Genomic DNA, 19817 nt, shown 5'->3' on the forward strand with positions numbered 1-19817 from the left:
GTGTTGTAGCCCTCAGAGGCTCGAGTTACCTTCGACTTGTGACAGCAACGTGTGTTTTTGCACTGGCCTTTTTCCAGTGAGCCAGAAGTCTATAAACTTTCTCCGTGTGGCTGTGTGGGTGAGTGTTTGTGTTTTGGTGCCAGCTTGTGAAAAACAGCAGCGTGTGATTTATGTAAATGAGTGTCACCGGCCGGGGAGGAGGCAGAATTCCCAGGCCTGATGAGTAGCTTAATGATTCATCAGCCTGGCTGAGGTAGGCATCAATAATGGATGACAGAGTGGGTCATGCAGGATTGCTCGCCCCTTGATTAAAGTGCTCCACAGCTAAACGCCTCACTTCCTCCCTATTCTCCCCCACCTTCTGTGGGGATAAATAGAGGAATGTGGTGCGCACTTACACATCTGGTTGCACACACACACACACACCTCCTTTTCCTCAGTCTCTGTCTGTGCAGCCTAATGTCATCTCACCTCTCATATGCTTAATAAGCTCTCATCCCTTCCTCGTCTCTGTTTTTTCTTTTTTCTTTTTTTTTTGTTTAATCCAATCACAGCAAATTCAAGATGGAGAAGTGGGGGAAAAAAGAGGACAGGAAAGAGGAAAAGAAGGAGTGTGTGTGAGAAAAGACGAGAAAGTGACAAATGGTCAAACAGAAATGGAACCTTTCTTCTTGGGGATAAAACAGGACCATAAATGTTCCTGGTGTCCCCTCCACTCTCAGAGCGGAAAGATTCGTTCTCCCGCAGTGACTGCCTGTAAGCTGCATGTGGGTGTTGGTGCGACAGGACAAATCTCTGTCTATTAAGAGACATAAACCTCTAAACCCTGAGCTACACGGCTGTACATACTAATGCAGCCATAGGACGGGTGAGAAGAAGTGAGAATGATGGTAAGGGCACCTTAAAAGGAAAGTTCAGCCCTTTTGAAATGCTGAAAGGTTGGGAAGCATTTACTATCTTACCTGTTGTAGATAGCTCCTTAATTAGCCTTAGTCTTGTTTTTTTTTGTTTTTGGGGGGTTTGTTTGTTTCTTTTTTTTTTTGTTTGTTTCTTTGTTTTTTTTTATTTTGCAGATTTACATCCAACGATTACGTTCTGAGAGTTTAAATTAAAGTCCATAAAATCCATCCAGTGGTTTATGAGATATTTTGCTAACACAAAGACCCAGTTGATTTCATTAGTTAATGACAGTCTAAGAAATAGGTTTTGGACTATCAGTTAGTGCTAAGTGTATGCATTGTTTATTACTTTCAAACGCTAACACACCAGATTTTAGCTCAATGTATGTAAAATTAGCTAATATAAAGCTATTTTTATGTTTGCTTTAGTCGCTTAGCTGTAACAGCCATCTTTAGTGAGGTTGATGCCAAAAGTCAATCATTTGTAGATGTACATCCAACAATTACTTTCTCATTAAAATTCATCCAGTGGTTTATGAGATATTTTGCCAATGCTTCAGACAAACAAACACACACACATGGTCACACACACACACACACAGGCACGGGTGGCTGGCAATAAAGATGTAGAGAACAGAAAAGTAGGAGGCACAGCAGAGAAAATCCCTGGTAAGCACAAAGTCTTAACTTCTATATAGTCACAAAACGAAAAATCCAGAGTTGTGCAAAACAGAGAAAAATAAAAAATAAAAAATCAGGGAGCATGTGTATGTGTGCCCCCCCCCCAAACAGTTAAACTCATCTTCAAAGGTATCATTAGTCATCCGTGCACTCATGCTGTAATGTTCCTGGAAAAAGATCACTCAGTCTTATTGGACACACTCATGTTATCCCCCTGATAGCACAAATGAACCACACAAAGCGAACATGCACACAAACTCTCACCCGCTCTGGAACGCTTCAAAAGAATCTGCAATCATAAAAGCTTGAAAGGGAGCAATCATTCCTCAATTCAGCAACCCATCATTCCCTCTCATCCATCCTCACCCCTCATCTGGAAGTTTCCTCATTCCTGAGACCGAGCCGAGCTTTAAGATTGGTGTGTGTAATCTTCAGTTATACAAATCCTGCTCTTGAAATCTGCAGCTTCCCAAACTGATTACTTTTAGCTGCTTAACTTGTCTTTCCCTCTAATCTGTATCATCACAAAAACTGACAGATTTCTGTCTGATCACTGTAAGAGAACAACAGTTCTCTTTGACCCAGCCTGTTATGTGTCATTCTTTCTGGACGGACAAGAAAGTGATTGACAGCATGTTTCAAGAAAAGCATCTACTGTAATGTTCGGGTGATAACTCAACAATGCTGTAAATCCATATACTGTATCCATGAAAGCTTTTCAATTGTGTCTGTAATTCAAATGTCAAGAGTGAATAGTCCACATATATTCTGTCTTTTTTTTTTTCCTCTGCCAGCTGGGAGAGAAAAACGTTTAAAACTAGCAGTGACATTTAGCACGAGAGAAGAGAGGCCTGATAAGCGCCAAGATGGGAAAGACACATAGCTGACAAGAGCTTTTAGTTCACAAAAAAGGGATAACTGATATGAGTTAGAGAATGAGAGGATTCTGAAATAATATAAAAAGACCTGAAAGAAATGAAAGGGGGAGTGATGCGAAAGGCAAGATCTAAAGGATAATACGCTCAGAGACAAAAAACTGTTAACCACCATAAAGAATCGTTCAATTTGGACATAACTGGGTACATTTGGTGCCAGTGTTTGTAAGGAGCTGGGATGTTTTGAACGAGCATCAGAGGGAGTCACGAGTGTTATCCGATGGTTCCCAAAGTGTCCAAAACTCAGGCAAAACAGTGAGTGAAGATCGGCAGAAACAGAAGGCTCCTCATAAACACATCAGACAACGTTACCAGCAGTTTGACAGGAATCGTATTGTTGGTTTGCATGAGGCCGGGCGGTCTTAAAGTGCAGTTGCTCAGCATGTTGGAAGTAAAGATGTCACAGAGATCATGTTGTAAAGCACTGTGTGTGAGTATTGTGAAACCAAGGGAAGAGGACCAGTCCTACCAATGTTCTGGAGCGACACACCTGGGTTACTCCTTGCATAATGGTGTGCGGATGAATGAGAAAAAGCCCACATGCCTATTCCTCACCACAGGACTGATTTATTTGACATTTTGATATTCATCAGGTCAAACAGGGTATGATTTAAGGTCAACTCTGGTAGTGATCCATGGGACCCTGATGGCAGGGCACAACATCAGTGATATCTTGCGTCAACATGTCCTCCTCCTGGGACAGCATGCTGGTACTGTGTTTCAACTAGACAACACCCGTCCACACAGAGACTACGGACTGCCTGAATCATGTTAAAGTTCTCACACAGCCAGCCAAGTCCCCAGATCTTTCCCCAGTCTAAGTTTGGATTTACTGAATCTGGAAGGCCAGTTAATGAAACCTAATACTAACAACTTCTTTATCCATTTGATCTGATATTGTGTTTATTGCAATGCAGTGACATGACTCTTCAATATGTGAAGTTTAATTTCATTTTTACCACTTCCCTTTTTTTATCAGTAAGTGAAGATGATCAAAATCTCATCATTTGGTGCTTCCTAAATCTTTCAACCCCCCAGAGTATGTGTGTGCTGCATGGCAAAAAGACGTGAACTAAATATGTAATTCAGGGCTGGAGTTGTGAAGTTAACCTTCAGTGAATAAGTGGGACTTTTAAGTTAAAAAGACAAAACAGAATGCCCCACTACAGCGGTTTACAAATTTGCATCCGGATATTCCTCCTTTCATGTTTATGCCTCAATCCCACCCAGCTCAAATTTAATCTACAAAATGCCTGGAAAGAAACTGTGTTTGTTCAGTTCGTGAAAACGTCTTCAGATGCTCTTTTTTCCCCTTCAGGCTATGCCCACTAGATTAATGTAACTTGTCCTGAGCAAGCCACAGGCTGAGTTCATGTTGTGTTCAGGACGACATAAACACTGAGGGCTGGAATGTTGAGAGGTGGGCAGATTTTAATTGTGTTACAGATCTGGGCAGATCTGTTGTGCAGCATGAATAACTGAAAGGGAACGAACCCTGTTTACTTGGAGGGTCGACAGACCTACGGAGGGGCTCTGATGGCCTTGCATTGTGATGGACAGGCAATTAAATTCTGATTGATTGCTGAGTGATCGTGTGGTTGTGACTAATCTTAGATTTATGACTTCCAACAGGAGAGTAGAGCAGTTTGTAGATGTGTGTAAAGCTCTGTACAAAAGCAGTCTATTCATATTTAAGATTACGAGTACATTTCTGTCACTGTTTTTCCTTTTTTTTATACTTGAATGCAATAAGCTGTAGTTTAAATAGAGTGCTGTGCTGCTGATTTTTGTGTTTTTTAGATAAATGTCTACAGGCGCTTTTAGAGCCTATTTATTGCTGCAGTATAACTCTGGTCACTTAAATGTAAGAGCAACACTAAATGTGTAATTTGTAAGGCCAAAACATACCATAGATTTTACCTGATGTAAAAACAAAGCTATATATTTGGCCTTTTTCACTCATACTGTTTAGTTTAAATGCTCTTTATATTTATAAGTGTACTGAGCTTCCAGGACTAAATTTAATGAGTCAAAAAAAAAAAAACAGCTGCATTTCTTTTTGCATTTGACTAAATTTGAAGATTTTGCTTTTGCTTCTGTAAACTTTGACATGCCTCAAAACAAATTTTGTTAAATATCAGCACTTAAATGTGAAATTGTTTTTGTGTCTTTTATAAATGCACTAATAAACACATTTACTTAGGGTCATTACTGAAAATGGAAATCAATTGTAAAATCATTATTGTATAATCCAGGCTGTAACCAATTAACTGGTAAAACAAAAATCGTAAAATATGAACATGCACATGTACTGTGCAAAACTGTTAAGTCATCTTAAATTTCAAAACATTTTCATGCAAGGAGCCAACTTCCTTGTAATCTTTAAAGGTAGTCTTGATCAATAAAGCTTCAGACTTTCTGAGGGTTCCTTTAAAAAGTTTTGGACTTATCCACTTTATTACTCACTTTTTTGAGTCCCTGGCCATTTTCTGTGGAATCTTCTCTTGCTTGTTAAGCCACTTAATTAAATTTTTAACTCTTTTAAACTCTTTGAATAAAGAGGCTCCTAAAACTCAAGGGATGAACAGTGTTGTGTCTAGCAAAACTTCACAAAAAAACAGCTTTTAATTGGCTCTGTAAGCACTTTGCTACCAACAGACTGCCACAGACACAATTTGTCACTATCTCTCAACTTTAAATTCTGAAAAAATACCAAAGATAACACAGTTTGAGACATAAAATAGTATTTTAGCACCGGCATGGTGACTCCCAAACAATTATTAGCTGAAAACTTGTCGCACAAATGATGATCAACTGAAAGATGATGTACTGTGATGAGGTACTGTGTCAGGTGTTTGCTGGATTCTTTTTGCTGTTATTGCTTAAGGAATTTCAGATAGTGTTCATCGGCTGCAGATAGCTTTTAGGGCTGATATGTTGTTCTTTACCTTCCAAAGAAAGTCCAAAGAAAAGCTTTCAAAGATCTCCAGATATCTTGGAGAACTATTGATCAAGAGCATTTTAAAAGATTAAAAGAAAGTCTGGCTCCTTGGAATCAAGATATAAAGAAACTAGGAGTTGTTTGATATTTTTGCACAGAATTGTTTGTGTGCAAAAAATCTATCTATATATATATAATTTAAAAAGTAGCATTCCTTGAGGGATGCATGTTGCCCGTTGTCTTGTATGCCAAACTTTTAAAACCAAGATGTCAAATGATCTGTTAGCACTCAGAGAATGTGGTGAAGTTGTGTCTCAGCTCTTACTACACCAAATATTAGCTCACTATCTATTGAACTGCTTAAGTTATCACCATTTTGGCATTTGATAAAGTCAGTTAGGTGTAGCGGCCATCTTGAAATGTGTTGACTCCACAAGTGAATCAGCTGTAGGGGTACATTCAATGAGTACTTTCTGAGAGTTTCATTAAATCCATTTCATTGGTTCATGAGATATTTTACTAAAAGACAGACAAATGCACACAAAAACAGTGGCAGTTACATAATCATCCGCCTTTCATGGGGGCATGGTATGAAACCCCCCTCCTTGTCAAATAAGCACCACTGTATCTTGTAGGAATGATGCAGCAGCTTCTCTAGAATCCCAATAAACAAGATGATATTGATATTTACACACTGACACACAGCAGGGGGCACACACACCTTGACCAGATGGACTCACTATGGGAACTGTTTTAACAAAGCACCTCACCCACGCTGTTTGCCTCCCCTGTGTCCCCCTGGCTGACATTTTAAAATGACAGCAGCTCCAACTAGTTTGTAACTTTAAAAACTTGATGCACCTTCACTTTTTGGCACCACCATTAATTATTAAAGGGCGAGCGATAACGTTTTTTTGCCTGTGTTTGTTCATTTGTCTTTCGTTTTAGCACAGTATCTCATGAACCACTGGACTGATTTTGATGAAAATTGCAGAAAGTAATCTTTAGATGTACATCTACAATTTATTAACTTGTGGAGTCAACTTCAATCACGACGGCCACCTCAGCTAACGGAGCCGATTTCACAGCCCATCCTTGATGACTTCCATAAAAAATAAACTGACTTTTTTATTCTCAAATACTAAATATTTAAAATAAGACACTATTTGTGTTTCTGAAGATCTTATTTGGAATCTAAGCCACTTCTAATTTAAATAATTATTTGCTTGTTACCTTCTGCTCTGGGTAAAACACCACACATACAGAACATGTGGCAGACGAGAGGGTGAAAATTTAAAAAAGGGAATTTTTACCAAAAATGAAATTAAACAAAACGTGATTGCAGAGTCCAGTCTGTCAAAACCCAAAATCTATTTAATAAAATGAGAAAACAGTTAGATAAATAAATAAGTGAAGTGAAATATATTCATATAACACTTTTCAGCAGCAAGGCAATCCAAAGTGCTTTACAACACAGAAACAACAGAATCAAATACAGAAATATAGAAATAAAAAAAACATCAATCAGGTCATTTTAGCTAATAGTAAGATTGATATAACTATAACAGGTAATTTGAGTAAACTAACAAACATGAGTAAACTTTCCTCTAAGAGGAGGACATGCACAGGTGACGAGCCTAAAAACTGACAAAGCACAGAGGGCAAAATGAGACTATATTTACACACAGAGGAGCTGACTGGCTGATGAGACACAGGTGAAACCAAGCAATGCCGAGGAAGCAATTTAAAAGCAGAGAAAGACACAAAGGGAGCAGGCAAACGCTGGAGACACATAGGGGGTGGTTTTCATCATCCTAACTTCTGCTTTTTTCAGCTCTCCCTACCTTCTGAGGCAGCTGGATTCTCACCAGAATCACAGGCCCCCAGTCATGAAGGAATACGTGCTCAGCACTTGTTTGAACCGGTGTCCTTTCTGTCAACTCTGTGCTGGTTTTGGTTTGGACATCAACCGGTAATGGTGACTCCCACAGAGATCAGCTGAGGCGCCGTATTCCTGAAACAATCGTTCAGATCTCTTTAGGTGGGATTCTCCAGGAAGGTGATGAACAATGAATATCTTACCTGTTGGAGACGGGTCTTTGAATGACCTCAGTTTGAGGAAACAGAGTTTCATTCAGACTGTATTGGTTTTATGAACAAATGGATAGGCTTTAATGTAACACTTAGAAAATATTTAGTGGATAGACATCCACAACTGATAGATGTTTGGAGTCAATCTGATTCAAGATGGCTGCCACAGCTAAACAACCTTAGACTACATAAAAATAGCTTTAACTCAGCCAGTTTTACACATATTGAGCTAATATTTGGCTTGTTAGTAGCTGAGCGTCATCCCCAACACGTGAGATCTTTGCTTAAAACTTTGTCATTAATTATTGAATCAATCGCGTCTATCTGTTAGCAAAATATCTCATGAACCACTGAACGGATTTTCATTAAACTCTCAGAAAGTGATCATTGGATGTACATCTACAACTCATTAACCTTTGGAGGGAATCCAACTTAAGATGGCTGCCACAGCCACTTGAACTTAAAAAACACGAAAGTTACTCTACCTTGAATTTTACAGATATTGATATAAAACATGAAATGGTAGTAGCTGAGAGTCATTAACAAAAGATACTCCAAGTTCTAATGTAAGACCATGTAATATATTGAAATATTGCATTAGATTGTGCATAATGTTATTTTCAAGGTTTGACAAAAATACCTATAAGTCTCCCTCTTCTCATCACAAGATGGTTGTAGTTTAAACCTCTGGGATGAGCGATTTTCCACAGACAACTTTCCAGATAGTTTTGTGTAACACATCAGCTGCCCTGTAAAGTTACCCCTCTCCTCCAATGACCCAGAAACCTTTGTTCCCGCCTTCTCAGTGTGTCCTCGAATCCTTTAAATGCATCTCAACGCGACAGGAAGACAAGGAGAGAGGAGGCCCCTAGAGAGTAGGGAAACGCAGATATTTCCCTCTCACATCTCAGGCTTGGAGATGTTACAGATGTGTCTGAGAGAGGTAAAGGGATATGTTAGCAGCGTCACGCAAGAAGCACTCAAGGAAAGTTTTCTAGTATTCCAACTCGAGCCTTTGTGACTTCTCTCCTCTTTTGACCTGAAAATCGTTTTTCGTCTGCTTTCGTACCCCCACCTTTAAAGAGGCGAGGACTCAGGGAGCTTCTGGGGGAGTTTACAGTGAGGAAACACAAGTGTTGCCTAAAACAGGTGTCTTTTATCAAGTGGCGTGACATATAAATGCCATCTTTCCACGGTTTGATGTCGCCTAAGACTGACGTTATGGGACCAAGGATTTTCTCATTTGACAGCTTTGACTCCTCCATCTGCACGTCTCCTCCTTGGATCACTCCCTCACCCATATGCCGTTTTCACACATGAACACAGGAGATATGGGGAGAATGCACAAAAAAAATAAAAAAAAATTGGTTCTGATTTTCACTGCAGTTGGCATTTCCACATGGACTCAATAAAGAATAGATTCCCTGCTGGAAATGGCTTTTCACAACTGGAAATTCAGCTGAGGAGGAGGAACGACATGACGATGGAAGTATGTTGTGGAGATTGGCAGCGACAACATTGTGATGACATTCTGTTTCTTTTGTTTGGACATCAGTATCACAAGTATTCGGCCTTATTTACAGGATCATTTCATGAGTAAAGGATGAGATTTAGGTCAGCTGAAACAATGTGAGGCTGCAACGCTTATCAGCATGCACACTCACTCACAATAAATCCTCCAGAGGACCACCAGCTGCATTCACCTTTTTTTGCTCAGTTGCTAGATTTCTCACTAGGTAGCTGGCAAACCAATCGCTCTGCAAAATTGCCCAGAGTGAATGTCTTGAACAGTTGTGTTTCCACATGCAGCCCTTTTGTATTATTTCTCAAAAAATCAGGTTTGCAGTGCATGACAGGTAACGTTTTCTTACTAATAGAAACCAAGACTTGTTAGAGATTATTTGATGCTTCATGTGATGTTATGGCGTAGACCACACATGGGTAAATGCAGGCTCTCTGGACCATCCCCATCTGGCCCATAAAGTCTTCAAATCACAGACTGTAAAAAAAAAGTAAACCTTGGATTAAAACCCGGAAGTTGAAGCCTGAACAGGACCAACTTGCCTGTAGGCTGGTTCCAAGACAAGTTTTAGGCCCCGTCCTCTCCTTGTTAACAAATGGGACATTGCTTTTGTTACGAAATAAAAATACCCTTCAGATCATTTGCTTCAGGTGCAGATGTTGATGCTTGTTGATTCATGTAGTTTTTACCTTGCTCATGTATGTTCAAATATTCATTTTCTAATAAGCTTAGTTGTAATTAAATATTTCATGTTAAAGTTCATGTTTATGTTCCAAAAATATAACATGGCAACTTCTGTAAAACGGTTCCTGCTGGCTTCAGTTCCCAACAACAAGACAAGACAAGGACACTTGGTCGATTAGTACAATATGTCTATGCCTCAAATCAAAAAAAACTAAAATAAATCAATAAAAAACAACTTTTTATTATCGACTCTTGAGATGCATAAGTTTCTTCTGCATTTTCATTTGTTTCTGAAAAAAGAATATTGTTCATGTTTTGGACTAAAATAGACCTAAACCTTTGTCAGAACCAGGCAAAGAATGAAAACTTCAAAATAGAGAAAAAAAAAAAAAACGCCCATGTTTCTTTTCCACGTGGGGCTGTTTGATTTGTTTATCTAAATCCAAATGTTCCACTAGAAAGAAAAAAAACATGTTGCTTATACTTGATACAGAAAAAGGTGGAGGAAATACAATACATGAAAAATGATACTGTACTACTTTTGTCTCTTCATTTGTTCTGCTCATTAGGATCTCATATTTCTGAATTACTGTTTTGTGTCTTCTAAAACCGAAAGCTATAAACAGCATCAACACATCTGTCATTTTAGTCATCGCTTGTTTCAGCCACATTCCTTCACCTGGCTGTAATGATGCGGAGGAAACAAAGATGCCCAGGCACAAAAGGTTTATCAGACAGTTTCAAATGAACAAAAAAACAGGCTGGAACACATATGCAGATGGATCCACACTTATCTAATGAATAAATGGGTTGGTACAGACCACAGAGGCTTATTACAAGCAGCCGAGGGAGATGCATTAGGGCTGCAAATATCAGCTCATTAACACTCAGCCATCCTGCCTGGCACTCCATCTGTGTGTGCGTGCTTCTGCATGAGTATCCGTGCCATAGACATCTTCAGGTTATTACAGTAACAAGCAATTTAGCCCGTAGGTCAACTGTCACTGTGGCTTCAGAGGAATGACGAGAAATCTCACCCCTCTTCCAGACTCTGGTGCTGCCGGAGCCTCTCCCCGCTTGTCTGAATACACGTGTCTGAGTAAAGGAATCATAGGAGCGCTTTAGAGACAGGCAAGAAATTAAAATGTACTTAGAGATTTTTTATTTTTTTTAAATCACTTCAGGTGGAATTGTTTCTATTCATTACAGTGACGAAGCTGAAGATAATTAAAGACTTAATTGGGCTTGATGAACAGTTGTGAATTGTTTATTGAATTGTTCTCACAAGGCACAGTAGCAATTAGAAGTTTGCTGAATTCATAAATGTCTTTTATTCACAGCGTGTTGTTGTGACACTCTTCTCCTGTTTATTTTTTTATTTTTTCGGCTTTGTTCACTGAAATCTAATTTAGAAGAAATACGGGGCAAGATTTCAGAGGCGTGGACTCCTGTCACTTGATTTGAGTCATAATTTGGATGATTTTAAACTTGACTTGAAGCTCGACTCAGACTTCCACACCAGTGACAACAGGACTGAAGCTTTTTGACTTGAAAATATTTGCTATTTTACTCCAAATAAAACGTGGGGTTTAGTGTCACTGCTATATTTCTTGAATCAATTAACATTTACATTCCAGGTAGTTTACACTAAAGGCCTGATTAAACTGACCTACGACTCACCGTGTAACCGAATTGTGACTTTCAGAGAGCAGAGTTGTTGTTTATAGCTTCAGATGGGAGACACTGCAGGTCTCCTCATAAACAGTTGGTTAATTGGTTGGTTGGTTGGTTGGTTGGTTGGTTGGTTGGTTGGTTGGTCATTCATTCGTTTTTTTAGTAAGTCTATAGTTATTCCACTTAAATCTCAAGGCAAGTCCAGAGTCAAAATGTAGCAGGAATGATACAAGGAGAAGAGTCATGCACAGGAACAAGATTCTTTATCATGTAAAAAAATATCTGCACCTTTTCTACTTTTGTTGATTGTTTGGATACTTGCAGAAAATAACCGTCTCGCTGCTCTTCCTGCTTTACAAAGAGCTACTCGCCTTTTGTGAAGCCATCATATATTCAGGAAACTTTTATTACTTTTTAATCAAGTTACATATTCGGCCAAATTGCTTGTTTAGGACTTAATTAAATTCAAATTAAAAGTTTAGGATTTAGGGCTTGACTCGGGACTTGCCTTGGGATTTGAGTGAAGCAACTAAAGACTTTTTGAATATATGAATAAATGAATGAATAAACAACCAACCAAACAAACCAAAGAATACTGTCATGTTTAGTGGTTAAGAAGTTCTTGAAGGGCCCAAATCCAGGCAAGCAGGAGGCAGATGGATGAGGATCAAAACTCAAACTTAAACAGGCAGGCATCCAAAAATAACGAACTATGATGAGAAGGAGATTAACAGGATCTTCCAGGAATAATCAGGAGAATCTGACAAAGATCCGAGGGTGTATATGTCCTGGGAGAGGTGAGTACTAAATGACAACAGGTGTGCTGATTACTAACAGTGGTGTGACAGAAGTTGGAAACAAGGATGACTGAAGTGATCCAATGAAAATATCAATGAAACAAACAAAAATCATGACTTTAAAAACAAAATATCAAACCACATAATAATCTAAAGAAAACGAGACCAAGTAGTTTACAGAAGATCAAAAACAAACATGCTGTAACAAATACACCAAATGTTGTCAATCATAAACGGGGGAACCAGTTACTGGTTGTTCTGAGTAAAATAAAAATTCAAAAACAATTTATTTTTACTTTTAACAACGCAAACTCAGTTCATAAATTGGGAATATCAGCAACAGCAGACGGGATAAAAAAAAACGTGAAACTTTGTTTCTGCAGTTGCTGGGAGAGTAGTTTCTTTAAACTTTGCAATATTTATATAGTTTGTAGTGTATCTTCTTTACTGTATCTACCCCCTACAGTACAAGCCCCATTTCGTGGAAGGTATTATATACAGTTGTAATTAAACAGAGAGAATCTGTAACCATTCGCCGTTTCCTACCACGCTCTCTTTCCGCATTTATTATGCATGCATGAGTGTTGTTCCGTCCTATTTTCTGCTGGCTCTGCTGTGATTTAAATTTCATACTGAGCTGAGATTGCAATTAAAACTTGTGTTGCAGAGCTGTTAACAATTATAACATCTGATCAGTTACATCCCTGAATGTCCGAGCCAGCATGTTTAATAAGTCTGAGGAGGCGCACATTCGCACTCCTCTTCCAATACTAATAAAGTACTCACCCACTTGCCTTTGCACATCTTTTCTAATGTGATGACACACACATGACATCCCTATATGTGTGTCTAGAAATATCTTGTATAATTAGTGTAAATATTTTTCGTATTTGGCCTCTGTGCTCCTTTCAATGAATCAAACAGCTTCGCTCTCCCCCGGTCACATCTAATTTGTGTAGGCTGGCATTTTTAATGACCTTTCCCCATATAATGTCTCGACTAAACAGCATCACATCACAGAAACAAAACGCTCTCAAAATACCATGCGGCAGTTACAAGCTGTCATGTCAGACTCAAATCCTCACACGCTCTCCAGTTTGAGTCCAGCTATCCATGAAAATACTGTTCAGTATTTAATTACGGCCAACAAGAGAGTGACCAGTGAGATGAGAGAAACAATTTAGCTTAAGAGCAGTTGGCTGGTGGGAATTAATTGTTGATTTAGGTTTAATTGATTGAATCATAACAATTTATCCCGTCAGTCATGTAGAACGCAAACGAAAAGACTTCACTCTCCTCTGTCTTATTTACTCTAAACGTGAAAGTCTGATCCTCATACAGTGTTTTTAAAAGCTGTTTTTCGCAGTTCATTCTCACAAAAGATAAATAAAAATCAACAAATTTTAAAATTTTAACATTAGGGATTTTATCAAAATGTTATATGCATCTGATTTGCTTTGCAAGCTGTAATATTTCTTTGCAAAACAACAGATACCAGGTTGCCAAGTGGTGGTCGGCAGTCCAAATCCAGACCCAAACTGATTAACTTTTGGAGACAATCTAATTGGAGCCAACTGACCTTAGAAAACACAAAAATGGCTACAACTCAATGTTACAGATCTTCTGCTGTGGTTCTGTGTGGTTGTAGCTAATTGTTGCTGCCACTTATTGTGTGAAACCTTTGCTTAAAACTTCAACATTAACTGTTGGAGGTAACCTTGTTTGTCTGTTACCAAAATATCTCATGAACTGCTGGACAGATTTTAATTCAGCTTTCTGAAAGTAATTACTGAATGTTCCTCTACAAATGATTAAGTTTTGGAGTCAACTCATTTCAACACGGCTGCCATGGAGAATTAACCTCAGCGAACACAAAAATGGCTCTAACTCATTCAGTGTTACAGATATTGAACTAAAATTTGATCTGGTCGTAGCTGAGAGTCACTCATAACGCATACTCTGAGTGAGATATCTTTTGATATTGCATGAGATTGCATCTACTGTAACATTATGTATAAAGATTGACGAAAAAAGTTACAACTCGGTCATTTCTCAACATAGGATTATGTTAGTCTAAAACTCCGGCATAAAAAGCAGTGAGTGATATGCACTCCTTCAAGAAATGCTAGAGCTTTAACTAATGATTTTTTTTTTGTTTTATTGTTTTGCTTGTACATATTTTCCTGCATCTATGGTCATTTTTTAAAGTATCTCAGCTTTTGTTCAGCCTTTACATCAGTTTTAATGAGCCAATTGCTGGAATTTACAGCTGGAGACTGTGGGCTGAGCAAGGAAGAGTCACACAAGTCCGAAAAAACCAAACAAGAAAATCGACTTGTCTGTCTCTGAAAAGAGGAAAGTTTAGAAGTAAAACAATTTTCATCTCGACTGAACAAACTCCCACACGCTCCTTCTTCCTATCAAGGGTTTTTTCAGCACATTTGCCCCACATGTTCAGAGACAGAAGTGATTACTCAAATGTAATGTAATGTAAGCATTACAAGAAAATTAAAACCCCACAGTCGTACTCACAAAATTCTTGAGCGAGCAACGAGTTAAAGAACATGTCTGCAGGGGGGTTATATGTGTTGGCTTAAGAATCAAGTTTTTTTAATGAACACTACTGAAGTTTTACTGAAAACGCCTGCAATAAACAATTCAATATGAATATGTGTGAGTCTCTAATTAAATAATCTTGGAGCATTTGAACTTTGTTGATGATAGTCATCACGTTGACTGGAGATTTTAGATTTGCTGACACGATGACTTCTGAAGTCGGACTGCTTATATTTAGTTGGAACCTGTTGGTGAAAGCCAAACTCACTGTGAGGAAGCAGGGCAATAAAAAAAACGGAAGGAGGAGTACTGCTTAAATCATGCTCAGCAGGTGAGGAGCAAAGTGGAAACATTGTGGGGGCAGCTGCAGCTGAAGCCACAGCGAGTCCAGAAAACCCTGCAGGAGCAGACCCAGAAACTGTTAGTGGTCTGAGCACAAATGATTGCCACAGCATGGTCCTGCTCGCCGGGGGCCCGTGGGAGACGCTGCTCGTCGGGGGACCTAATCGATGTCAGAACAGTGATGCTGAAGTCGGAGCCTCGGGGAGAATCTACAAACAGCTGCAACAAATTTTCATCAAGTCTTAAATTCACAGAAGGCTTTGATTGATTACGGCGTCATCGTCTCAGGATGCTCAGAAGCCAGAGACAACTTAAATTAGGTTTGTACTTCATTGTGCAGATGTTTCAGTTGTAATCGTGTGTCACAGAGAAATTGTAAATAATTTAAATTTTTCTTTGCAAATTAAGAATAAATCCAAGAAAACATCTTGTTTCCTTAAAACTCCTGCCTCTGAAAACATTTCTTCAACCATCCTCCTGTACTGATGAGTTATCTAATCAAGAAGGTGTTTTGACTTTTGCTCAGTTTTGTCTTTCCTCTTGGAGTTTGGAAATTTACAAGGTCATCCACGGTTTTCGCTCCGGATGACATTTGGAAATGTTCTCTGCAGATCTCGCAGTTGTCCGTCTGCTTTCTTTGCAGCAGCTCGTCCATAAATTTAGGCCTTCAGCTTCTCTCACTCCCACTTGTTTCTCCTTCTCAGTACCTCCTCCCTGAATGAAGCGGACATCTGTCACAGTAAAACCTTTTTTTGAGAATAAATTAACTCTCCTACAGCAACTCAGAATGGAAATAGGATTTTTTTTTTAACTAAAAAAGGCATAACTTTTCTCTTGACTTGACAACTTTAAACAACTGCAGATTCACGTTGGACTTATGGATGCATTTAAACAAAAACTTTGTTTCTTTAAGACATGTAAAATTGTGAACTTGTCCTTTAACGCTGACATTATTCTGAGGCAAGTATTTAACAGTCTGTGATCAATATATTTGTGTTAACAGTGTTTGAAGGGACAGTGTGCTTGTGGTTCCGACGAACCCAGAGAGATAAGGAAGGACATCTGTCCCTCAAATAAAGCAAAGGTTTTGGCTCTGATGTGAGATGAAATAAGATGATACTTTATAAGATGAATGACTTCAGTTTTGCCTGGGGTCTCCCCAAGGGCCCCTTTGATAGGCAGAACACATTATAGTGTGTATCCTTATCACACACCATTTTGTGAGTCTGTGAGGTGGAAAGTGGTCCCTTCTAAAGCTTACCACGTAGTGGTGCTTCACAGTTTGAGGAGCTGTTAGGATCTTCTGTTACTATAGAAATGAGAAGGATAAAACATTGTAAAACTTAATGAGAGACATATAATCATTTATTTGAATTCTTTTGGTTTCAAATAATAGCGTGAATGCTGATTCAGCGTTTTATAGTTTCTTCTGCATACTTTGTGCTATATGAATCATTCATATATCAAGTAATTTGGCTCGATCATAAATACTGCGCTATAACTTTAGTAATTGTAGTTTTTATATGTGTAAATTATTCAACTTTATTTACAAAAATGTTTCTCCATAGAAATACATTGAGATCTCTTCAATTTCTTCAAAAACATTGATCTCTAAAAACTACTTTTTTACAACTACAATTTTCCTGTTTTTAGCTTTATGGTTTTGCAGATTTTATTTTTTAGCTACTGGACATTTTAGCTTTTAGCCATCTTCTTCTTTCAGCTGTTCCATTTTCAGGGGCTGCCGCAGCAAGTTCTCCTCCTCCATCTAACTCTGTTCTCTGCGTCCTCTGTCCTCACTCCAACTCCCTCCATGTCCTCTCTAACTGCATCCATATGTCTCCTCTTTGTCTCTAACATCCTTCTACCAATATACCCACTGTCCCACCTCTGGACATGTCCAAACCGTCTCAGTCTGGCGTCTCTAACTTTATCTCCCAGTCCTTCAACCTGTGCTGTACCTCTGATGACCTCATTCCTAATCCTGTCCATCCTTGTGCCTCCCAACATCTTCAGCTCATCACTTCCAGTTCTGTCTCCTGTCTTTTTGTCTCCAAACCATCCAACATAGCTGCTCTCACCACTGTCTTGTAAACTTTTCCTTTGACCTTTGCTGCCTCCCTTTTGTCACAAATCACTCCTGAAACCTTTCGTCATTCCTGGGATTCATGCATGACCTCATCTGTTTTGCTAATATTAGCTTTTAGGTACAGTTTGAAAATGTTACCTTTAAGCTACAATTTTGCTAATTTTAGCTTATAGTCATGGTTTTGTGAATTTGTAGATTTTAGCAAAAATTTTGTTAATTTTAGCTTTGCTGCTTGCAGCTTGGTTCTGCTTTTTTTAACTTTAACAAATTATTCTTCAATCAAGTCATTCAGCGCTCAGCTTTCATTTCTTTGGTTTTTATGATTTTTCTGCTCATTTGGTAAATGGCTTGCACTTGTACAGCACTTTATCTAGTCCAAGGACCCCAAAGCGCTTTACACTACAGTCAGTCATTCACCCATTCACACACTGATGGCGGTGAGCTACATTGTAGCCACAGCTGCCCTGGGGCAGACTGACAGAAGTGAGACGGCCATTACACCGGCGCCACCGAGCCCTTTGACCCCCACCAGCAGGCAAGGCAGGTGAAGTGTCTTGCCCAAGGACACAACGGTTGAGTCAGACTGAGGGGGTTTTAACTGGCAACCCTTTAAAAGATTATAAGAAAGTTTTACTCTTTGAATGGAAAATCGTATAAAACCTTTTACACCATGATATACTGTGGGGAGTCATTAGTTTCCAGTGAATTTTCACAAACACTGACTGAACATCTCAGTAAAACTAACACAACCAGTTCATTTCCACAAAAGCTCAAGCTAATTGTTTACACTCACTGTTGTTAGATACTTTGGTTATGATCGGTAACTCCTACTTCTGTTCCTTTTAAAAGTGAAAATAACATTTCTTCCACAAACCTGCAGTAAGAATTGTAAGAAAGCATGAAAAAAACTATTATTCACAAGTCTACACAAAAACAAGCAACAATCTCTGTCCTTACAGCCCTTCAAATGTATCAGAAGTAATTACTCCACAAACAGATCTAAGCAAGTGACTTAAACTGAGGCCTAGATTATTTTGGCACTGGGGTTTTAAGGTTGACAGTCTGTATCTGACTGTGCATGTTAAAGTGTGTGTTGGGACGCTCAGTGTGTATTCCTTTAGGTGAGTTTACGGATGTTGGCACTCAGGGTCAGGGGGGAAAAAATCATATGATGCGTACATACTCAGGGCCAATTAAATTTCTCATGTTTGATTTTGGTTTCCAACAGAAAAATGACTTGTCGGGTTGCCTCTGTGACAAACTAATTGCTCTCGAGTTCACACACTCACACACACTGACATTTCTGCTTTGGTGCGTTTACACTTTTTTTTTTTTTTACATATCCTCTCTGTATTTTATTGTTAAAAGTTATTATCCTGACAGAACGCAGGGAAGTGAGAGGAAAGTGTTAGCCTGAGGTGAGCGTGCAAATATATGTACATACAAAGACACGTGCCCACACAGTTCTGCTCTAATCTTGACAAACACTTCACATTCATTATCTCAATCACCTCACCTCCGTATAACTCAAACGAAGGACCCTCGCTGTGATTGGATCATTTCCTGGAAGTGACTTAAGCCTGCAGGATGGATCAATGCGGAGGCGCACACACTCGAAGAGTCACAGGATTGATATATATCAGTTCCATCTCGGTTGATTTTAGTCCAGGAGAGCCCAGTCAGCCTTTTCTTGAGCCTCCCCTCATTTTCACCCATTGTGTGCACAAGCTACCTACCTCCAGATGGAGCTCGGGAAGGACAATGGCTTTCTAATTACGTGTGTGTGTTCAGTTAAAACATCACCCGGGTAGAGCTTTAACATTTAACAAGTGGTTGCCGATAATGATTATTACACTTGCAATGAAAGTGCTGATGTGTGTACTGATGTTTGCAAGGCAAGGGTCATTTCCTTCTCTTGCCTGCAATCTGATAACGCCACTCTTCCCTCTTCACTTCTGTTCCTGTTTGCAGGCATACTGTATTACTGAGGCCAATTGGGGCCAAAAAGTCTCCGTCTCTGAACAACCCGGGACTTAACAAACAGGGGAAAAAAAAAAAGGGGGGGGGGGCAGAAAGGAAGAAAAGTGCAAATAGAGGAAATAAAATTGGAGATAAAGTAAGAGAGAAAGTAATTGAGTAAAAAGAGGAGTGCAACAAAAAAAAAAAAGTCTGGGACAGCACAAAAGCAAATCATGAGAGGCGGAAGAGAGGGACAGAGTGAAGGAAAGAAAGAAGGGTAGAATGAGAGAAAGAAGTGACAACCTCAAATTAAATTCCCATCATGTCAGTGTAGAACAGAATTCAATAGTGTTTATTGGCAGCCCCTAGCCTGAGGGAAATTACATTCTGAAGCAGAGCATGGCATGAATGCACACACACACACACACACATACATACACGCACACATATACAAGCAAGAGCGCACATCTATTGTACACAACATTGTGCAAGTTTCTGGACTTCCAAAAAAAAAAAGGCCTTCTGGCTGATGTGAGCATGCAGACAGGCAATTTAGCCCCTCAGGTCTCGGTGCCATTTGCTCGGTGCATGTGTATTTGTCTGTCCTTGTGCCATTTGCATGCCTTTATATTTGAACTCCCCCCCCC

General features: G+C 39.2%; 1 protein-coding gene across 1 annotated transcript in view; it reads left to right on the forward strand.

The window, feature by feature from the left end:
• LOC108242030 (G patch domain-containing protein 8) overlaps positions 1-19817 on the forward strand; it is a 54493-nt gene that overhangs the window by 16877 nt on the left and 17799 nt on the right. The gene's annotated exons all lie outside the window — the stretch shown is intronic.

This window comes from Kryptolebias marmoratus, linkage group LG16 (assembly GCF_001649575.2).
Source record: "Kryptolebias marmoratus isolate JLee-2015 linkage group LG16, ASM164957v2, whole genome shotgun sequence".
Lineage (NCBI taxonomy): Eukaryota > Metazoa > Chordata > Actinopteri > Cyprinodontiformes > Rivulidae > Kryptolebias > Kryptolebias marmoratus.